The following is a 17,379-nucleotide window of genomic DNA, read 5'->3' on the forward strand; positions in this document are numbered from 1 at the left end:
GTTTACTGGAAGAAAAGTGGTTACAGACCTTAGACATTTCCAGGGACAAGCTGTAGCTAAGTAGATGTTAATGTTATACTGAAGGTCAGGCTAAGTCATAATACTGCCTTTTGGCACGTGCAACACTAATTCCAACTTTAGTTCAATGCTCCCCTACCCTTTATCCCAAACTCATCCCAATCTCAAACCCCAAACATAAAACTGAAAGGTGGTGCTACCACTTCTGTCCCAGATTCTTCTCTCCAACAATTTATTTTTTTCTCCCCAGCTGCTGAAATGTCACTTCAACTGCATAAACACATGGAGGAGTTAAGAGTTAACCTTATCCACTGCTGTAGCTGCATGATTTTTCAATACTCCTGTAATAATCCTTAGAGGTTCCTTGCTTGTATCAATTCTCTCCAAAGAGAAAGCATCCCAATTCTATTGTCCTTACTGGTAGGTCATTACAGAAGGAATAAGAAAAGAAACTTTATACAACACTAATTACATTATCAGATTAACATCTTCACTAATCGGTGCTGCCTAAATCATTTGTTTCGATGGTAATATGCATAGATTCTACTTTAAAGATCAGGAAACCCAATTATGTCAGAGATGCCAAAATCTGATTCCAGAGGATTAGTCTAAAAGCAAATTAGCAAGGAAAACCTTCTCTATTATATGTCTACAAATTAAAATGCAAAGTTCTATTTATATATATTGACAGTAAATCAGATGACTTCAATGTCAGTATTCTATGAAGACAAAAATAATTAAAAATCAAAACTTTTATTTTCATATTGATAATAAAAATAATTCCATGAATTCTGTAAACCATTGCATAAATGCTATAGTGTAAAAAAGTTTTAACAAGTGTTAACAATTTTAAACAATTCACTACAAGTATATGATTATGCATTATAAATAATACCTTCTGTATTAAGAACAATTCAATTCACAATACCATTTCTGCCTATACACTCAGAACATTAATGCTTCCATAAATTAATACAAGTGAAAATTTCATATTCAGTTAAGGTCTTTCGTTGACCACAGTTACACAAATATATTGTGACAATAATATTTCTACTTATATTTAATACTAGGATATTCTGCATGGCAATACATAACAAAACAGATATGTTTTAATAATTTGCTATTCAAAAAGACTAATTTTAACAAACCAGTAACATGCATTTTGGGATCTATCTGAAATCAGCAAATATTCTGTTAAGATTACAGTTCTTAAATGTTAAACCCTGAGAAACTGTAATTTTAATCTGTTATTCCCCAGGATAAAATAGTCATACATGTGAGAACATAATGGCATTCACATAAAAATTTGTACTTTTCCACACACTTACATGATCATTGGTCACATTTTCTTCAAATACAAAAACAAACCTAACAAGTTAGTCTATTTTATATTTATATAGTATTTGTTATTCCAACAAATTATGCTGTATTTTTGCTAAAATACATTTAGTGCATTTTGTTTCCAGATAGTATGTCACCAGAACAAGAAAAAAAATCACGTATGTAAAGATTTCCCTTTTAATATTTTTTTTTCAACAATCAATTTAAACGGCACATATTTCATTATCCTGCATTTAAGAGTGTCACTGTAAAATGGATGCAATTATTCCTTACTGGAGTTCATTGGCTGGAAAGAGAGCAAACAAACAAAACCAGAAAATCTTGCTTATAAATTCCTTGCAAAAAAGTGTTCCTTCAAAAAATTATTATAGCATTTTCATGTGAATGTTCAACATGGTGCGTGTAATTACCTAAAGATATTTCATTATAACTAAAAATAAGATGCTCCATCTGAGAATTTAAATCACAGAAACATTTCTTTGGTCTTTCCTCCACACTTGACAAAAGATTCAAATTTTAATGCATCCAAAATTCAATTCAACAGAAGCTGAGGGGAAACGTGCAATTTTTTCCTCATTAGTAACTATACATTACTTAAAATGTGGCTGATTTCATTCTAAGAAGGCGGCACTTGCAAAACTCTGAATGATACTGTGACAATTTGTTTTGCCCTTGCCGTTAGCTCGTTTGGTGGTGTCCGCTAAAGATTTTTTTTTATATATATGAAAAAGAAAAGACCAAAGAAAAAGAAAACAGAGAAAAGGCTTCAGGATAATGGGTAAATGCACAAACATCTATCTGTCTAGATATAGAAGCATCGGATCACTGTCCCTGACTTGATTTGGCTGAATCTGAACCTGAAGTTTGATGCTGAGTGGGAGAATCAGCAATTCAGACATCCACACAGCTTTAAATGTTTTTTCTACATACCTCGAGGTACCGGTGCGGCTTGCGAACGCTGCGATGCTGGGGCGCATGGAGTGTCCCACAGGAGTCCGGGGGGGGGCCTGCACGTGCTCCGTGGCAAACCCGGTAGTGGACTGGAAATACTTCTGGTACGCTTCCAGGCCTGGCAGGGAGCATGCAGCCCCCCCCACCCAGCTCTGCAATCAGCTGCAGAGAGACCCCAGGTGTTCCCCCAGACCCAGGAGGCACCAGTCGCCGAGTCAGGGGTGGGGGGGCACCTCCCCCCCCCCCCAGCGGACCCAAAAGTGGACTGGAAGTGCTTCTGGTCCGCTTCTGGGTCTGCTGCTGAGCGCACTGGGGAGCCCCCTGTGCTCCTATGGGACAGTCCATCCACCCCAGCACTGCAGCATTCATGACCGGCCTGCTGCCTTGAGGTATGTAGAGAAAACATTTAAAGCTGTGTCTGTGTCCGAATCACTGAATCTTTCCAAATCGATTTGGAAGGTTCCCGCTCAATTCGGAGAGATTAAAGGGTTCTCCAATTTGATTTGGATTCTGAGATTTGGCCACCGAATCGGGCCGAATCTCTGCTGAATCAAATCAGGGACCGAAGCTTCACACAGCCCTAATATCTATATCTCTCTACATATCTATATATATAACAAAGGTAACACAAAACTGTACTTCTGCATGTTTTAAATAAAGAACTTAACATTGATGCAGGAGGCCATGTTTCATTAGGCAGGATTTAAAATATTAAAAAGAAAATCTTCACTAAGAATTTTAGTTACTTCTGAAAGAACAACAGCTGCACAACATTGTTCCATATTCTACATGGATTTAGTATAACATTCACTGAAATCAACTGCATGTTTTAAAAACATTTACAGTAATTTTACACATCACTTCCTAATTTGGTCACTGTTAAAATGTCTTACCTATTTGCTTTGCTTTAGCCAAAATGTTATTAATATTCAAAAGAAATCTTTGGCAAAGATTACACAAGTGTAGAAGTACATTAATACACACAGCAAAGCTTAGTGATTGAAGTACCATTTAATTTAAAATGTAAACTAATTCCACTTATATATTAAAGAAAAATCTTTCAAAACAAACAATATGCTTTGGAAAATGAAATTATATTGTAATGTTACGTTTATCTCATAAACAATTTTGGTAGGATTTTTTTTTTATAATTGTATGAAAAAATGCATCAAGCTACACTATTACGCCCAAGTTTAAACCCTATTTAAATCCTGTAAAAGTGTGCTACATGTGCCTTTATATTTCTAAATTTTCTATTAAGTGTTTCTGTTAAAAAAGTTCATTCATTTGGAGTTTTAGTTCCCCCCTTTCTTGCTTTCAAACATTCTCCATGTTCTCACAGGTTGATATATCAGTAATCAGGGGGTGATCATTCTGTAGACTGAATGACGACATTAAATGTTTATTTTTGCTAGCCAAGGGTCTGCCCAACGTCTATTGATCTTAGTTGAGATGCAGTGATTTCAGGGAGCCTGGAATTGGGGCCTGTATTCTTTACCACTGATACAAATATCTAAGACATGATGCAAGAAAATGTTTGGTGTATATCTTGCTTTTATTGCAACACAACTAAACTTCAAAAATTAAGGTCTTTGCTGTTTATATAAATGAACTTCTTGCATTGAATACTATACGATCGTGGTATATACATTACGTAACACAGTAGTAGGTCATTTCCATGTAAGCTGTACTTGTGTCACACCTGCACTTAACAAGAAAAAACAGGCTAACTCTTTTGTAAAAGAATGTTACATAACAAGAGACAGTGTTAACATACAGTAACTAACTTCTCCTGAATTGCTTACTCCTAATCATCATTGTTAAACATGAACAACCTTAAAAAATAATTGTATAAGAGCACCATTGCCTGATTAAATATTCTAAGAATTTTACAGTTAAACTATAGGGGGGAGTGTGTGTGTGTACGTACACACATGCACATTACACACATGCACACACACCCTTTCTTTAAAAACAAACTATGATATTTTGTTCATTGCAAGGTATTATACTGAAATTCTATTATTATACAAAGGTGATCATTTGAATTAAGTAATAGAAATTGTTTACACGAGACATTTCCTTCATGTCGTTTGCAATTTTAGTGGATGCAAAGGATAGGTATCTGAAAAAAGTGACCAGTTCCTACTGGGTACCACACCAGCTAGGAGTTATAGGCATACTTCTCTTCAGACTACAAACATCCAAACTGGGTAATGCAAAATGCACAAGCATTTGAGAAAACTGATTTGTTTAATAAAATTAGAAATATATCTGAATATGTAAGCCTATGTGCCTTTCAGAGTTATCCTCTCTGCTGGTATACTTATAAACACTATTAGTTTGAAGTTAACTCGAAAATTGTAAAAATTCTAGGCAATTCCCATTTTTCTTTAATTGTTCATTTAATAAGTAATAAAGTCAAAGTATGAAATCTAACTCCATATTTACCATACTATGATTTAACAATAAAACTGATATGAAATATTTTAAATTCACAGTACACATAAAAAGCTTCATTTTATCACATATTAAAAAACAAACATAAAACCTAGAAAGCAGCTTAAAGCAATTTATAACATAACCTCTTTAAAAAAAGTTAACAAAGTGCTTTTACGGTAATCAAATTTCTTTGTAGTAAACAGTAAACAGTAGTGTCAGACGGACTCCAGAATACTGGCACTGGACTACATAGCACACCATAGACACAAGGTGAAGGGTGGGTCCTCCTATTATCAAGCACTGTACTTACATGGTAACTTCCATGAATTCTGATGCAGAGTAGAAGCATAAATCCCTCATTCAGGCATTGTGGGTAAGGACCCTTAAGACATGATTATGTTTGAAGAACTGAACCTGAGTAGCCTGTGCAACAGGAATGCAAGTGAAAATTGAAAAGGCCAAGTGAAGAAAGGAATAAATATGGAACTTTAGAACAGCATCATAGAAAGAAATCAAGTAAAGGCAGCCAAACTGCTTTTCCTATATTAGGGGAACAGGAAAGAACGTCTCTTAAGAAGTCAAAATGGAGATCAGTCTAGCACTAGTAAATGGATTAATAACTACATATACAATTTTTATATAAAGTACTAGAACATAAAATATTTAATTCATTAACATTACATGAGTACCATGACACACATTTATTTTTTTTGTCTTGCAGCAAGGACATTCTTGTTGTTTAGCTGCACAGTGTTCACAAAGGACATAATGTTGGCATGGCTGCAGGACAACGCTATGGTTATGTTCTCGGCATGCAACACACTTCTTTGAATGGATCTGAAAAATTACCTGGAAAAAAAGAATTGCTCAATAAAGAAAATCCAATGTGCAGCGTCTCATTTTGGCAGTAATGCAAGGATAAATATTTACAGCTCTTTAATTGCCAAACTGTTTGTCCACTGCACTGAAGCTAAAAGCTGGTTTAAAACTATTTTTCTATCACTGAGAAATCTGTGAAGAATCATTTGAGTTGGGGAAATTCAGTCTGGCATATTTCAAGCCCCAATGTACATGAACTTAGTATTCTTTCAGTGAAATTAAAAACTCTCTGTAAACACTCTATATAATGGTGTTAAACTGTCCATTTTTAAATAAAAATATAGTCACATCTACATATACATCTATATATACACAACTATCCATTTAACAGAAGTAACAAAGAAGTAACACTATCCACAGTGTTCCCTATGGTTTCTAAATCCAAATGGAGCTGACTTCGTAAAGAATGAAGCTTTGGTAAGGGTATTGTTTCTATATCTCCATAGCTTTTCAGATGAGGCAATGGAGTGGATAGACTGTTCCTGAAGGTTTTTAAACTTATTTTCCACTTCCTCTTTTTTCCAAAGGGCTAGCTGTTTCTCCGTGTCTGCCACATTAGCACGTTCCTTGGCCTCTTGGGCCTCTTTTTGCCATGCATCACATGCCTATAACAGAAAGATTTATGGAACATGATATAATATTTTGTAAATTAATAACAGAGGCCTAAATATAAAAGGTCCTCAAGATACATAAAATATGGATCTTCAGCTACCACATGAGCTTATGGTTTCCTTCATCCTCTCCATGCCTCTCACCACCCTTTTTCATCTCCTTTTGATTTTTGTCTAAATAAGGATTTCATCTCCAATTGTCTATAAATCACTAAGAACACTCATGAGCGAGTATGCATACATGAAAAAAAAAATGGATCAAACAACCCTAATTTGATAGCAAGAGTTGAAAACTCAAACGGTAGTAAAGCTACTCTGCTGGCTATTCCCCTAAAGTAGAAAGCATTAAAACATCTTTGTCCTCTGTGATGTTAGGAGAAAGGAGAGAACACCTAAAACTTATCATTATACTCTACTCCCAGTTGTGCTTTTGTAGGAGTCAAGCAGATACCAACACTAGTTCCTGAATGCTGGGGAAACTAGATTACATGTCTAATCTGCTCCATATCGTCAGCCACGGAAGAGTTGTGGCCAGGCTCTCTCCTCTCCTCAGCGACATGTTGCCATTTACTGAAGCAGTACTACAGGCCACTGTCAGATATGCTCCCTGAAGCCATTTGCTTACAAAGGCAGAATGACTTGAGGGAAGTGAGCTGCCTGCTATAGCTTAATTCTCCCAAGCTAAATTTGAAGATGAAAGGCCAGAAGTCAGGATTGATTAATCTGGCAGAATGAAATAAAATCTCTCCTTTCCAAAGATGAAGATTTAAAGAGAAAGAACAAAGTAAAACACATTTTAATTAAAAATTATTCAGGAAACGAAATGCAATTTAATATTAACATACCTGCCTTACTTGTTGCCAAGAATCTTTCCATTATTTTATTTTTCTTTTGGCGTCATCCAGTTCCTGTCTAACTCTAGTTAACCCACTTCTACTGGTACTTGAACTTGCTGAGGGTGTGGTACCACTGCTCAAGACAGGAGAGGGACTAGGAGAGAAGCTCCCAGTTACAAAATCCCAAACGCTACCTGTAACACCATTTAAACCTGCCAAGCACAAGACAGACAAAAATAAACACACTGCGCATCTCCAAAAAACCTGAAAAAATAGATAACCACTAATTGTTTATGCTGGTTTCAAGATTTGTAACAAAGACATGTAGCATTACATAAAACGATTTTTTCTAAATACTTAGTCATTGTTATCTGCTTCTTTTTAACAAAACAGAGCCCTGCAAAGAAAGAGGAAGACTAGGAGGGTCTTTCTATTGCAAACAAATTTAGCCAAAAAAATCACATTTGGCTTCAGTTCTTTCACATTCCCGACTTCAATGGCTCTCAACCTTTTTTTTTTTCTTTTTGGCTCGAGGTGTCTATGGATAGACTCAAGGCACCCCTCGGAAAAAGCCAGCTCTTAGTTCTTACTTGTTTTTTGACTACAGAAAAATACTAGAGCAATTCTCCTGTGGCAAAGAACTCAGGAGGACTCCAACAGGGCAGAATGTTTTTGATACTATGGAATCCTGTTTTAAATCTCATGCGTTTATCACGTGAATCATGCTTGCATACCTAACAACACTAACGTTGTGTGGCACCCCTGATTGCATCTCAAGGCACCAGGGTGATTCTTACTTTTTCCAGCTCCATTGTTGGATGGGCTGCCCACTGCTTGTGCACCAAGTACCCTCTCCCAGAATTTTTTCTTCTTTCTGCTAATAAACCTCTCTATGGTTTCCCTTCCCCTCTGAAAAGTTGTGCGTGATAGAGGGGCTACTTCAGGAAGCAAACTGGCAAAGCAAGGCACCGTGGAATGCTTTGGGGCTGACCACCCTCCAGCTATGCTTGCGGGGGAAGGCCAAATTTAACTTGAAGTACTTCAAAGTTATCCCTGGTTTCATCCAGTTATTTGATATACACTTCAGGCTGACTTGCAGTATTTAATTCTGTGCTGCTTCTGTCCACTCATTTTTAGAGTGCCTTTCAGCCACTTGCAAAGTAAAGGATTAGCCCTTAAAATGACTTACCTAAAGAGTTACGAGAAGAGGCTGAGGTGCCTAACACGCTATGTTCTGATTTCAAAGGCTGAGGCTGCTGTTGGTGAGGAGCCATAGTGGATGAAATAAAAGACTGAGACAACAACTGTGAAAGAGAACTGAGTGGAGAGGTTGAAAGGGAAGATGATGAATGTAAAGATGAGGAATGAGCAAGAGAACCTGGAATATTGACAGGAGCTGAACTTCCCAGTAATCTTTGACCTATGTAAAAATAGAAAAAAAATGTTAGGAAGTCAACCATGTGTTACTTCATAACTCCCATCCCCACTAAAAGAGGTTGATCAATTCTCTTACTTCTGTAAACAGAGTTTTGCAGTTGCAGAATGAGTATTTTATTTGGATCATTTTATATAATTCAGTTTAATGACTAATTCACTTGAAGTTGAGAACATAAATGGAAATTAAAAAATAAACATAAAATAACCCTCCTCAGCCCCAAAAATTTATAAATAAAACCTAGACCAAAGAGAATGGAATCTACAGTCTCTAAATTAGTGCAGGACATGGTACCCAAAACAGTCAGTTCAAAGCCCTTGTCAGCGAAAGTACTTTTTTTCCTGTTATTTAGCTCAGTCTGTGTCCGTTTCTCTCTCAGACCTGCTGCAGGGCATTTTATGCACAAAAGCTCGTCTAACTTGTCTCCCAATTATACAGTTGGCCCAACAGAAGATATCATAAAAATCCTCACCATGCTGTTATTTAAGAAATAAGTTTTAAATGTAAAAATTTTAAATAAACTTTTTTCTCGTGTAACAAATAAATTGTTTTATTGAGAAAAAAAGATCTTTATAAAGTTTGCTGCATTTAACTGTTTTCCAGTTTCTATCCACAAAGGGTTTGACAAAAACCAAGCAAAAATTAACAATAATCTAGTAAAAGAAATATATTATTTACTACATTTAGATTAATACAAATTAAGAATCTAAAATAATCATATTTCAACCTATACAACTGTGTCAATGAATGAGCATGCATATAGCATGCATATACTCTATCTTCCTTGTTAGCAGAAATGCCAAGTTTACAGTTGATTGTTTTTGAGAACTTGTTTTGTTACTAACTAGTGAGAATCAATCTTTTGGAATATAATAAAAGTTATAAATTCAAAACATGGTTAAAAGAAGTCACATTAAACCCATTACCACTGTCTATAGTAAACTGTTGTCTGGGATATAAGCCTGCCAAATTATTGGTAGAAAGACATAACTAAGCCCCTTAAGAAATTTAGTTACTGCCTGCCAGGAGAAAATATAACCGTCTCTCAGAGGAAGCTGATCAGGCAAATCTGCTGCATGCACATTATTATAGAGATGATGCAAAGGCCTGAATATTTGAAGGCAAGCAGGTAGTCTGAATGGCCAACACAGGACCTTCCAAGGATCAGTGACCAGACTGAGGACCTTGTGGGTGCCTGTTGCAGGGGCGCTGCTCCGACGCACTGTATTTACAGCGCATTGGAACAGACTCAATCAATAGAGTCTGCTGGAGCGTACTAATTAGCGCACTCCAACAGCCTCCACGTCTCATCTATTCAGCATCCCCGCGCTTCAAAATGGCGGTGGGGGCACTTTACTTAGAGTGGCCCCAAGAGCTTTAGTGGTTCAATGGGCTTTAGTTAAAAGTGCCCACTCTCCCCCACCCCCAGAGCATGTGTAAAGACATCCCCTTTGTGCCCAATAAAGATTATTCTGGTAGAATCCTTTATGCCACAGGTTGGCAACTTTCTGCCACTGCAGGCCGCTGCTCGCTACCCAGCCCCTGCCATGGGCTGTATACCCCTTGGCAATCAGCATACGCTGGGAAGGGAATGGATGCAAAAGGCAGATGCTAGAATGCTGGGATGCCATCCTAATGATGCAGCACAGAGAATAAACTGAAAGCACCAGGTAATAGGACTCTGGGGGTGCCACCTCTGCTGCCATGGCTGGAGGGTGCCGCTGATTCTCCATGCTGCCATGGGCCAAATGCAGCCCGCAATTGGTACGTTGCCAACCCCTGCTTTATGCTGCTAGCCAGGATGTTCTGAACTATTAATAAGCAAATGACTCTGTCAGTCACTGTCAGCCATTTAGTACACAGAAATGAAATGGATAAATAAATAGTGGCTTAGGTATAAAATGTGTCCATCCACTTGCATGACTCTGACAGTTTGAAGGCAAACTTGTTTATAGGGCGTACGATTAGAGTCTGTGTTAACAAGTTCATGAGGGCAGAGTACCAGAATTGCCTGGGCCACGCTGTGACAGGGCTCAGCCCCTGCCGTAAGGGTTGATGTGTATGAGAGTGGGGACCGTGGAATCGGAAAAAACAACTAGCAAAGAGCAAGGACTGGCTATCCGTCTCCAACAGGATCTGTGACACTTCTTATTCTGCTCAGATATAGACACATCTACTTTGGAGATCCCGGGATGGATCTAATTAAGAGCTGGGCTAAAAGTGTGAAGGACTCAAGTGGGATTTTCTCAACCCCTATGTGCTCTATAGTCCAGAGAGGGCTGGCAGCTTAGTGGAGCACTCGAACTGGCTGGAGGGCCGCACCCAGAGAGTGGTGGTGGATGGGTCTTTTTCGACCTGGAGGGCTGTGGGCAGTGGGGTCCCCCAGGGCTCGGTCCTCGGGCCCGCACTGTTCAACCTCTTCATCAGCTACTTGGACGAGGGGGTAAAAAGCACCTTGTTCAAATTTGCAGATGACACTAAGATGTGGGGGGATGTGGGCACACTAGAAGGGAGGAATAGGCTGCAATTGGACCAGGACAGGTTACAGGGATGGGCAGATGAAAACAGGATGGGTTTCAACACTGACCAGTGCAAGGTGCTGCACCTGGGGAGGAAGAACCAGCAGCAGACCTACAGGTGGGGAACTCCCTTCTCGTCAGTGCAGAGGCAGAAAAGGATCTTGGAGTCATTACTGATGCCAAAATGAACATGGGCCGACAGTGTGGGGACGCGGTCAGGAAGGCCAACCGCACCTTGTCGTGCATCCACAGATGCATCTCGAGCAGGGCCAAGGAGGTGATCCTCCCCCTCTACGCGGCACTGGTCAGGCCGCAGGTGGAGTACTGCGTCCAGGTCTGGGCGCCGCATTTCAGGAGGGATGTGGACAGCATTGAGAGGGTCCAGAGGAGGCCACCCGCATGGTCAGGGGGCAGCAGGGCAGGCCCTACGAGGAGAGGCTACGGGACCTGAACCTGTTCAGCCTCCACAAGAGAAGGCTGAGGGGGATCCAGTGGCCATTTACAAACTAGTCAGGGGGGACTAACAGGCATTGGGGGAGTCCCTGTTCCCCCAAGCACTGCCAGGAGTGACTAGAAATACCGGTATCAAGCTGGCAGAGGGTAGATTCAGACTAGACATCAGGAGGTGCTACTTCACTGTCAGGGCGGCTAGGATCTGGAACCAACTTCCGAGAGACGTGGTGCTGGCTCCTACCCTGGGGGTCTTTAAGAGGAGGCTGGGCAAACACCTCACCGGGGTCATTTGACCCCAGTACTCTTTCCTGCCATGGCATGGGGTCAGACTTGATGATCTACTTAGGTCCCTTCCAAACCTACAGACTATGAAACTATGAAAGTGGTAGACTGGTCCATAGCAGATTTCTTGCCTTCCAGTACTAAGGAGGGAGCTCTTGAGGAGGAAGTGCTACAAAGGACCTCTCTTTGGATTTCTACTTTGTTTCTGAGGTGAGTCATGCATAACACACCAAGGCGCCATACAAATTTCACCAAGGAATTTAAAGGCACTTAGTGCCCACTGTTGATAATAGGATCAGCTCCTTTGCAAGAGGAAGAGTCTTTGAGACTTGGACTCTGCCATGTCCAGGGAGGTCTTGATATTATAGGTGCTGTAGATTCAGACATCTTCAAATGTAATACAGAATGGTGCTTGTTTTATGACAATAGTCTAAAGGTAATAACTAACTCACTGACAACTATCCAATACATTGCACACGCATAGAGATGCGATTACCAAATGTGTTCTGGTTTGCATTCTCAAGCAGTAAGGAACAGGAATGGTTGTAGTTTCTCTGTCCTTTATGCTCATGACCAGAGAGCACCAGAGAACATGGAAGGTACAAACATGGTCCCAGAGGGCACTGCCAGCCCAAGAAGAGTCTCCCGTGCATAGCTATCAGAAGCAGAATATGACCGGACAACTATGTGGCAGAAATGCCACCATCTGTGCCCCTCTCAAGAGACCTGTCTCTGCCAGCGTGAGAGGCTGGTGTTGAATCCCTCAGGGCGGGGATCTCCCTCCCTGGTCTGCATGACAAATGCTCTGGTCACCTGGGCAGGGGGGAAAAGCCCGGCCCTGCGCGTGGGCCCAGGTAGCCAGGGATGCTTTGTAGATTGGCCAGTGCTAGTGGCCAGTATGGGCAGCTTCGATTGGACCGGGCTGCTGAGGTCAGAGAGGTTATAAAAAGGCCCGGGCCAGGAAGAAGGCAGCCATTAGCCATGCAGTCATCCAGGTGAATCTGAACCGGGCTCTCTCCTCATCACCGCATGCTCCAAGAGTGCCCTGCCTCCAGAGGGAAACTCCAACCACCTCTGGACGATGAGTGTGAGTAAGCTGCTTGAGATCCGATTAGATATTTAGCTTACAGTAACTCAGATGCGTGTTTAAACGGCTACCATCAGCCATTCTAGTTTGCTGTATGGAATTCCTCTGATATTTCTATGATATTGCTCTACCTTTTACCCTGTTTCCGCCCTACCCCCTGTAATCCATAAAGTTCTCCTTGTGACCGGTGTGGGAGACTTATTGAGGGGTGGGTCTAAATTATGCCTAGGAGGCCCCTTAGGTCTGTGGACTAAGGGAGGCTTCCCTAATCAGCCCCTGACTTGGGGAAATGCCCCAAGTGCTGGTATTGGGTCTAGGACCCATTGGACAATCAGGCCTGTGTTCTCCAAGGTGCGCAGAGCCAGAAGTGAGTCCAGAGCCTTGGATGGTGGCAGCGGGACCCCAGGCTAGCGGGTGTGCTCCAGGGAAGGGGTCGGCCGGACGGGAGGCACCCCAAGGGAGGCACTCGGAGCCTGGAAGGCGGTCGGGTGCAGGGAGGTGGGCAGCTCAACGCAGGAGTGCCCCCTACTGGCCCGCCACACATGGTGGTAGCAGTGGGATCCAAATACCCTGCTGTATTGAGGCATAATTTGGGGAAAGGAATAGAGCCACTGAAATCCCTTGAGCAAACAATTTCTAATTTGGCATCAGGTTGACTGGATAGGGTAGAGAGTCAGGATGGCGGACGAGTATGTCCGGATGACTGTGCCCGAACTGAAAGAACTGGCAAAACAGAGAGGGAAGGGAAGGCTAAAGAAGGATGAGCTGATTAAACTCTTGTGTACCGGCGAGTCAGGACCAGCATCAGCTTCACGCTCGTCAAGTCCGAGCGTGGGAGGCACTCGGAGCCTGGAAGGTGGGCGGCTCAACGCAGGAGCGCCCCCTACTGGCCCGCCACAAACTACACAAAAAACTACTGAAGGTATCTGTCAAAGAACTGTTAACGGAACAGACAATAGCAAACGTGTTAATAGAAAATGTGTTAAAAATCAATGTTAAAAATCTAATCCACACACATGGAATTAACTAACAGAAACTAATCTTCCTTGCTCTATCATTCTAATATCATTGCATTTTAACATCCACACTTGTACACTGACTACTTAAACTCTTTATTTACTGCTTGCTAACCACCTACTAGCACATTTTTGGTTTTTGTAAACAACAACGTTAGTGATTCTGTAATACTTAACTATTTATAAGTTTAAAGTAAATTCTTTTATGGCCCCTCCCTTGTGACTTTGTATCCCCCCTGCCAAAGAACTAAAGAAAGTTGGAGATAACTGTCGACAGGTGCATACAGTATAAGGATACAGCTGAAAGGATAAAGTTAGGAACCCCCCAATACATTACTTTACTGAAGATTTTAGGACTGTATGAAAATAAGGTTGGAGGGAATTTCAAAAGATCATCTACTAATCCAGCCCCATGCTCAAGGCATGCCTGAATAAACCATCCCAGATAAGTATCTATCTAACCTGCACTTAAAGATTTCCAGGGATGAAGGTCACACAATTTCTCTAGGTAGCCAATTCTAAAATTTAGCAACTTTATAGTCAGAAAGTTCTTCCTAATCTCCAATCTAAATTGCCTCTGCTGCAGTTTGAGGCCATTGCTTCTAGTCCTGTCTCTTACAGCAAAGAGAAAAGTCCATCTTCACCCTTTTATAACCACAATTCAGGTATATGAAGACTGTTATCAACCCCCACCCTCCGAATCTTTTCTTCTCCAGATTTAATAATCCTAGCTCTTTCAGTCTTTCCTCATAAATAATGCTTCCCAAGCCTCTAATCATTTTGGTTGATCTCCATTGGACTCTTTACAATCTGTCCTCATCTTCCTTGAAGTCTGGGGTCCAAGACTGGACATAATACTCCAGGTGAGGCCTCACCAGCTTCAAACAGAGAGGGAGAACCATTTTTCTCGATTTACAGGTAACACTCCTGTTAATACAACCCATCATACTGTTGGCTTTATTTGCAACAAGAACACACTGTTGGCTGATTTTCATTTTATAGTCCACTATAATCCACCAGGTCCCACTCAGCAATAGCACAGCCTAGGCAGTCTCTCCTCAGTCTGTATCTGTGCATGCAATTATTCTGGCTCAGGTACAGTAGACTTTCCACTTGTTCCTTTTGAATTTCATCAGACTGATTTTGGAATATTTCAATGGTTTGTCCAAGTCCTTCTGGATCCTACCTTCCGCAGTATCTATAACTCCATCTGGAGTTTTGAAGGGATGGTAGCCCAAGAAGGGTGGCTGTGCCTTAAGGAAACGATCCTTCAGGCACAAAGCAAGACGATCCCCGAGCGAGACAAAAAAGGGAAAGGGGCCAGGAGGCTTCCATGGCTGACCAGAGAAATCCAGGGCAGTCTAAGGGCCAAAAGGGGAGCACATAAAAAGTGGAAACAGGGAGAGATCACCAAAGATGAATATACCTCCTCTGCACGTGCTTGTAGGGAGGCAGTTAGGCGGGCCAAAGCTACCATGGAGCTGAGGATGGCAACCCAAGTAAAAGACAACAAGAAACTGTTTTTTAGATATATTGTGAGTAAAAGGAAGGCCCAGGGAGGAATAGGACCCCTGCTAAATGGGCAGAAACAATTGGTGACAGACAGGGGGGACAAGGCTGAACTCCTCAACGAGTTCTTTGCCTCAGTGTTCCTAAGTGAGGGGCACGACAAGTCTCTCATGGGGGTTGTAGAGAGGCAGCAGCAAGGTGCCAGACTACCATGCGTAGACCCTGAGATGGTGCAGAGTCACTTGGAAGAACTGGATGCCTTTAAGTCGGCAGGCCTGGATGAGCTCCATCCGAGGGTGCTGAAGGCACTGGCCGACGTCATTGCACAGCCACCGGCGGGAATATTCGAACGCTCGCGGCACACGGGCCAAGTCCCGGAGGACCGGAAAAGGGCCAACGTGGTCCCCATTTTCAAGAAGGGGAGGAAGGAGGACCCGGGCAACTATAGGCCAGTCAGTCTCACCTCCATCCTGGGCAAAGTCTTTGAAAAAATTATAAAGGCTCACATTTGCGAGAGCCCGGCAGGACAAGTTATGCTGAGGGGAAACCAGCACGGGTTCGTAGCAGGCAGATCATGCCTGAGTAATCTAGTCTCTTTTTATGACCAGGTTACGAAACGCCTGGACACAGGAGTTGGGGTGGATGTCGTATACTTAGACTTCAGGAAGGCCTTCGATACGGTATCCCACCCCATACTGGTGAACAAGCTAAGAGGCTGTGACTTGGATGACTACACAGTCCGGTGGGTGGCGAATTGGCTGGAGGGTCACACCCAGAGAGTCGTGGTAGATGGGTCGGCAGTGTGACGAAGCCATCAAAAAAGCCAATGGCACTTTATCGTGCATCAGCAGATGCATGACCAATAGGTCCAAGGAGGTGATACTTCCCCTCTATCGGGCGCTGGTCAGACCGCAGTTGGAGTACTGCGTGCAATTCTGGGCTCCGCAATTCAAGAGGGATGCAGATAACCTGGAGAGGGTCCAGAGAAGGGCCACCCGTATGGTTAAGGGCCTGCAGTCCAAGCCCTACGAGGAGAGACTAGAGAAACTGGATCTTTTCAGCCTCCGCCAGAGAAGGTTGAGAGGCGACCTTGTGGCCGCCTATAAGTTCATCACGGGGGCACAGAAGGGAATTGGTGAGTATTTATTCACCAAGGCGCCCCCGGGGGTTACAAGAAATAATGGCCACAAGCTAGCAGAGAGCAGATTTAGATTGGACATTAGGAAGAACTTCTTCACAGTTCGAGTAGCCAAGGTCTGGAAGGGGCTCCCAAGGGAGGTGGTGCTCTCCCCTACCCTGGGGGTCTTCAAGAGGAGGTTAGATAGGCATCTAGCTGGGGTCATCTAGACCCAGCACTCTTTCCTGCCTATGCAGGGGGTCGGACTCGATGATCTATTGAGGTCCCTTCCGACCCTAACATCTATGAATCTATGAATCTTACAGCTTCCAGCATTTAGAGGCCTAAGAATGGTTCCTTCGGACATTATAACCCTTACTATTATGTTCACAGTGTCATATTGAATGAAATAGTTTGAATGTTTGTAAAGGTTGCCCATTAGCCAGTTTCAGGAAGAAGATAAGATTTATCTCCTTATCTAGCTCATTGTTTTGGGACTACGTGCAAAAGGTCCTGACTTTGTTTAAAGTCTTAATTTAAATTTTATCTTTAGAAGTCTTTTACAAAGAGAGCAAATATTCTGAGTTCCGAGAGATCAAACCCTAAGGGCTTTTGACCAGATTGGTAAGAAAAGGGCATTTGCAGTGATATGGAAGTTTCCCAAAGGTAATTTAAAATGCTCAACAAGGCAAAAGAATCTGTTGAGTAAGATCCGAGCCCAAATTTGGGAGTAGTGACAGGCTTGAGTAGGAGGAGCCCATTGACGGCAGCTCGCTCAATAAAAACTGTAACTTACTGTCCCAATTTGGAGGTGACTTCAGTTGCAGAACAACGAAGGAAGAATCGCAAGTGTAGGCCGGATCAGACTGATCACCTGAACCAA

At 41.9% G+C, this 17,379-nt stretch overlaps 1 pseudogene; it reads right to left on the reverse strand.

The window, feature by feature from the left end:
* Positions 1–755: 755 nt before the first annotated feature.
* LOC132249205 (putative E3 ubiquitin-protein ligase UNKL) lies at positions 756–8,571 on the reverse strand (annotated as a pseudogene).
* Positions 8,572–17,379: the final 8,808 nt, after the last annotated feature.

Source organism: Alligator mississippiensis, chromosome 3, assembly GCF_030867095.1.
Source record: "Alligator mississippiensis isolate rAllMis1 chromosome 3, rAllMis1, whole genome shotgun sequence".
Classification (NCBI taxonomy): Eukaryota; Metazoa; Chordata; order Crocodylia; family Alligatoridae; genus Alligator; species Alligator mississippiensis.